At 39.3% G+C, this 6380-nt stretch overlaps 1 protein-coding gene across 1 annotated transcript in view; it reads right to left on the bottom strand.

Annotated features, from left to right (window-relative positions):
- Positions 1 to 6380, bottom strand: part of USP45 (ubiquitin specific peptidase 45) — a 111319-nt gene that overhangs the window by 66419 nt on the left and 38520 nt on the right. The gene's annotated exons all lie outside the window — the stretch shown is intronic.

Consider the following 6380-nt stretch of genomic DNA (forward strand, 5'->3'; position numbering starts at 1 on the left):
TGGGCAATCCTACTTCTGTAGTGATAATGCCTCAGAAACCCAAGGAGGGGTTGCTATGAGTTGGGGTGACTCGACGGCAAATAACAACAACAACAACATCTCCCTTAAAGGAGCTCTGGTAGCATAGTGCTTAAGGCACTTGACTGCTAACCAGAAGGTTAGTGATTCAAACCCACCAGCCACTCCTCGGAAGGAAGGCTGGGCAATCTACTTCCGGAGTGTTACTGCCTCGGAAACCCAAGGAGGGGTCGCTATGAGTTGGGGCCAACTCAAATGGCACATAACAACAACATCTCCCTTAAATTACCACTTGTGATAACTGTCCCCCTTTTAGAGATGATGAAACTGAGATACACAGCTGGTTACCTATAGGATATTCAAATCCTGAGAGTATGGCTTTAGAGCCCTTATGTTCTACTATCTGTTTTAATAATGGATGGTAAGATTAATATATGTGATAGAAGTTTATTTAAGACACTAATGAAATGGTAATGGCAATATGAAAGAAAAAGCCACTGATCTTGAGCAAAAGCTGTCTGGATGTACTCAATTGCCGAATTTCTTCAGAGTTTGGTTTCACAGTTTTATTACTTTATAGTTTAGAGCAGCCCTTTTCAAAGGGTTCCTCAAAGGAATTAAGCCCTAATGCTCACTGTATGCATTGAATTAACCTTTTCCCCTGAATCTGGAAATTAATCTCAGGTTCCCTGGGAGAAGTGAGAAGAGTCACTAAATTTTCTGTGTTCTGTGGTTCAGATAGGGGACTCAAGATATAAGTCCTTACAAGAAAAATAAGTTATTATTTTTTTTAATTTTCAAAATCTTTTTATACTTTTTTTTCCCCCTTTGGATTTTTTTAAAATTTTTTTATTGTGATTTGGGTGAACTTTTACAAAGCAGATTCTTTTTACATTCAACAGTTCATATATATTTTGTTTTATGACACTGATTACAATCCCCACAAAAAGCTTTCCTCACATCTCCTCCCGGTGGTTAGTCCCTGCCTGTGTCCTTCTTACCTGTACATTCCTGCTTGCCAAGCTTTCTCCCTGTGCAAGTGTTGCCCTTATGATCACCCACGGCTGACTGTACATCTCCCTGGTATACCTGTTCAGCTTGTAGGCTTGTCTATTTTCTGGCTGAGAGCTGAGCCACAGGAGGGAGTCAAATTCCAGGCCTAACAGGTAACTAGGGGCCACAGTTTCAGGGGTTTCACCAGCCTCTACCTGATCAGTAATCCTGGTCTTTTTTATGTTTTTTAATTTTGTTCCACATTTTTTCTCCCACTCTGTCCAGCATCTCCAATTTTGATCCCTTTCCAAGTGGCTGGCACTGGTAGTTGGGCATCATCTAATTCTTTTGGTCTCAGGGTCATGTAGGCTGAGGTTCCCGTGGTCCATAGGTCCTCTGGACTAAGTGTTTCCACACATCTTTGATTTTCTTCACTATTCTTTGCTCCAGATAAGGAAAGATCAATAGTTGCATCTTAGATGGCCATTCCAAGAGTTAAGACTTCAGTCACTACTCACCAAAGATGTACAATAAGGTTTTTGTGCACTGTGTTGTACCAGTTGAGCTTGACTGACCCCTGTGACCATGGTCCCAAGCCTAGAGGCCTAGTAGCCTCACTCCTTCACGGTGGCTGGTTATGGCTAAGGATTTATCCTAACTTTGCCCTGTTAGCTCTACAATGTATATGGGTATTTTTAGAGCATATACAAATATGTATGTGGGGATATCTCTGCCAAACCTATGTACAGTCATATGTATATTCCTATTCACCTACCCATTCCTGATCTTCTTGCCTGTCTACCTATGTATCCACCCATAGATTAGTGTTTGTCATTACTGATAGTGCAGTATTATATAGGTAGTAGTATTTACCTTTGTTGTATGTATCTCTTGTTCACCTCTCTGTGTTTTCCTTTCCTTTAGTGATACTGTGCTGGTCACACACTTTTTCTTTTTTTTATATACTTTTGATACATTAAAATAATTATTTTTAGTATTTATTTTTGAAACTGCATTTTTTTTAGGAGCACAATGATCACTTTATATTAGAACAAACTACTACTCTTTAAAAAAATTTTTTAAAGTACTAAATCACATTCAAAGTGTTACAGTAAAAGGGCACAGTATTATTTATCATTAGATGCACTGTTTCAGATCTAAAGCCCATTTACTTTCTTAAAGAAAAAGATATAGCAATCTATACTTCATCAGGGAGCTCTGGTGGTGTATTGCCAAAGGCATTTGACTGCTAACCAGAAGGCTGGTGGTTCAAACCCACCAACCACTCCTCAGAAGGAAGACTGGGCAATCTACTTCCATAGTGATACCACCACGGAAACCCAAGGAGGGGTCGAGTTTTGTTTTGTTTTTTTGATACTTCATAAAGTCAAAAGAACCAATATAACCAATGTCTTTTATACACTGTGAACATAAGCTTAATGAATTTAACAAAATTCAGTGTCATACTCTCTTTAAACAAAACAAAACAAAAAAACCCAAACTGACTGTCATCAAGTCGACTCCAACTCAGAGCGACCCCTCGTTGGGTTTCTGAGGTGGTATCTCTATGGAAGTCAGTTGCCCAGTCCTCCTTCCTAGCAGTGGCTGGTGGGTTTGAACTGCCAGCCTTCTAGTTAGCAGTCAAATGCCTTAGGCACTATGCCACCAGAGCTCCCTTTAAGCTTGTTTACAATGGCATGCCACCAATATTCAAATTATGGGCCAAACTTCTTGGTTTAGAAAAGAATGTGGGCTGTCAGTCATCTATCTAGTTTACAAAAAGTGAACCAATACCAAACAATATTATTTCACAAGGAATTTCTGTATTTTACAAGCATTAGTAAAATACTTACATGACATTTACAAGACAATCAAAGTGACAAAGAGCCTTTCAGTGAATACTGGCCCACTAGTCTTTTAAATGGGAGCTCTGGTAGTGCACTTGACTGCTAACCAGAAGACTGGTGGTTCAAACCCACCAGCCACTCCTTGGAAGGAAGGTTGGGCAATCTACTTCCGTAGTGATACTGCCTTGGAAACCCAAGGAGGGGTCAGGTCCGACTTGATGGCACGTAACAACAACAACAACAGCCTTTATAATAGTATTTATTTCTGGGTGGGTATCACAAGGAAGTTTTCTTGACCCTTTTCAATATTGTGTGATGTGTGACCTTTTCATTAGCTTGAGTTTTTATTTGTTGTTTTCAGTTTTCTTTTAAGTATCTTCGAGGGGAGTATTTTGGCTTTTTTTTTTAAAAGCAAATTCTAGCATCAAATGTGAAATCTACACAGCTGTAACCATTCTTCTGGGAACTGGCACTGGAGTTCATCTCAACTGCTTAATGCAATTACCTAAATCAGTCATGTAGTAGTAATGTAATTTGCCCATTTCTACAGCTGAAAAGAAGTTTAATCTGTAAAAAGTAAAAAGTAAAAACTACACTATTCTCCCACCTTGGAGCCAAATAATAAATACCTCACCTGTTTATTCTCAAAATCCACTAACAGTTAACTATTTGCCTTGTTGTTATGGTGAGGTGCTGTCGAGTCAGTTCTGACTCACAGTGACCCTATCATCTTATGTACAACAGAATGAAGCACTGTCTAGTCCTCGACCATCCTCCCAGTTGTTGCTATGTTTAAGCCCACTCTTGCAACCACTCTATCAATTCATCTCCTTGAGGCTCTTCCTCTTTTTTGCTGACCCTCTGCTTTACCAAGCATGATGTTCTCCTCAAGAGACTGGTCCCTCCTGGTTATACATCCAAAGTACATGAGACCATCCTCACTTCTAAAGAGCTTTCCAGCTCCACCTCTTCCAAGACAGATTTGCTTGTTCTTCTGGCATTCCATGGGCTATTCAGTATTCTTCACCAACACCATAATTCAAAGGCATCAACTTTTCTTCAGTCTTTCATATTCATTGTTCAGCTTTCACATGCATATAAGGCAACTGAAAATACCATGCCTTGGGTCAGGCGCACCTTAGTCCTCAAAGTTACATCTTTGATTTTTAACATTTTAAAGAGGTGTTTTGCAGTGGATTTGCCCAATGCAATATGTAGTTTAATTTCTTGATTGCTGCTTCCATGGGCATTGATTATAGATCCAAGTAAAATAAAATCCTTCACAACTTCAATATTTTCTCAATACAACTTCTATATTTGACTTTCAAAGTATTCCACAAAAATATTCTAAGCCTCACACAAGAAAGAATGGCAAATTACTACCCCAAAACTAAACCAAACCAAACTCACTGCCATCAAGTTGATTCTGACTCACAGTGACTCCCACTGGATTTCTGAGGCAGAAAATCTTTATGGAAGTAAACTGCCCAGTCTTCCTTCCGCAGAGTAGCTGGTGGGTTTGAAACACCAAACCTTCTGGTTAGCAGTCAAATGCCTTAGGCACCACCACCAGAATGCCAAAGGATCTTCTAAATCAAATTTGAGAGATCCTGTAGTCTGGACCACAAAGATAATGACATTTTCCTCAAAACATCTGGAGAAACCCTGAATTCAGAAATACATAAATTCCTAACTTTGAAGGCTCTAAACACCCTCAAACTATCTCAAGAGCCTGTTTGTCAACCTTCCACATGCTACTCATGGTTCCATAAGCACAATTAAGACTTATACTGGTGCTTCCCACCACCTGAAAATCACTTCTTCCCTCATCTTTGCCCAAAATTCATCCTTTAAAGGGTCAGCTTGATAGACAGCACATCCATGATTTCTTTTGAGTTCCTTCCAATTGAATCCCTCTTTGAATATAATGAAGGACTCTGAACTTCTCTTAAAATGCAAATCTTACTATGCTTGCACTATCACTGCTTCTTTATTTCACCTCTTCTTTTAGATATTTTAAATGCAGAAACTGTATTATCCTTCTCTATTCCCTCAAACACCATGGGAAAAAGGGAGAAAGTGCTGAGGAAATTGCCCAAGGTCACACAGCTAGTAACTAAACGAGTAAATCTGAATGCCAGATCCTTGACTCAAAGCCCATGTTCTAATAGTAGGAGAATAGAAGGACTGTGTACGCACAGGGAGACTGCTCAAGGGCAGGAGTGCATGGAGGGATGGACACTGGGAAGAGGTAACTATGGGGAGGAAATGGGAGGGGAGCTGTTGCATTGTGGTAAACAGCATTCAATGTCACGAGACAAAGTGTAGGTGAGCCGCTGTATGGAAAGCGAATTTGTTCTGTAAATTTTCACCCAAATAACAATTTAAAAAAAAAAAGTTATTGATATAGGTTCACAAATACTAATTGCCAAAAAAAAAGAAGCCATGTTCTTTCTACCATACCATTCCATGTTCCCTCTTAGTATCTTCTTTATAATAACTATTCAAGAAAGATCTGCAAAGTTGAATGGATTAAGACTAGCTTTCTTATTAACCTCAGGGAACCTCTAAGGTAAGTGATCCAGAGAAAATAATTTCTACAATTATACTTTCACCACCTTTGCGATCACAGCCTTACAAATCTTCATATTATGGCCCAACAAACAAATTCAATATACAGTTTTCAGAAGACAGCATGAAAGCCAACTTCAGTTCCTGAAACATCAAATGTCATTTCCTGGGTCTTTATTCAAGCAGAATAGGAGCTGTAATTATGCCTGGGACAGAGTAAGAATTCACTAAATACTTGTTGAAAAGTGAATGAAAAATGAAATTAATCATTTCTTCTGCTGTCCAAGAGTATAAGTTTACTTCCTCTAGTTCCTCCTCCAACTTCTTCACCATTACTGTCTCCTCAGAGTGATAGCTAATAAAAACAACTGGCAATTATATTTTTATGTAACTTACCAGTTTCTGATGTCATCTACTAAATAGTTCAATTCTGCTTCAAAGGCATCACAAACTTATGTCCCACTCATCGAGTCCAACTTTCATCCAGTGCTTCTACTAGTCTTTCACCTGTCCTACCAAATAACTTCCTTTAATCTTCATAAGGAGCTTTGGTAGCATAGTGCCTAAGGCATCTGACTGTTAAGCAGAAAGCTGGCAGTTCAAACCCACCAGCCACTCCTTGGAAGGAAGGTTAGGCAAGCTACTTCCGTAGTGATATCACCTCAGAAACCCAAGAAGGGGTCACCATGAGTCTGATACAACTCTATGGCAGTAGGTTTAACCTTAATAAGGATCTTCTCTTAACCTCCTACAGTCTATTCTCCATATAGCAGAGTAATACTTAAAAAAAAAAAAAAATTATTATTCCTCTGCTTCAAACATAGGAATAACGTCCCAAAGCAAAAAAACAAACTCACTGACATCAAGTCAGATCTGACTCATAGCGACCCCTCCTTGGGTTTCCGAGGCAGTATCACTATGGAAGTAGATTGCCCAACCTTCCTTCCGAGG

Source organism: Orycteropus afer, unplaced genomic scaffold, assembly GCF_000298275.1.
Source record: "Orycteropus afer afer isolate SDZICR_OR568_19922 unplaced genomic scaffold, OryAfe1.0 scaffold00087, whole genome shotgun sequence".
NCBI lineage: Eukaryota > Metazoa > Chordata > Mammalia > Tubulidentata > Orycteropodidae > Orycteropus > Orycteropus afer.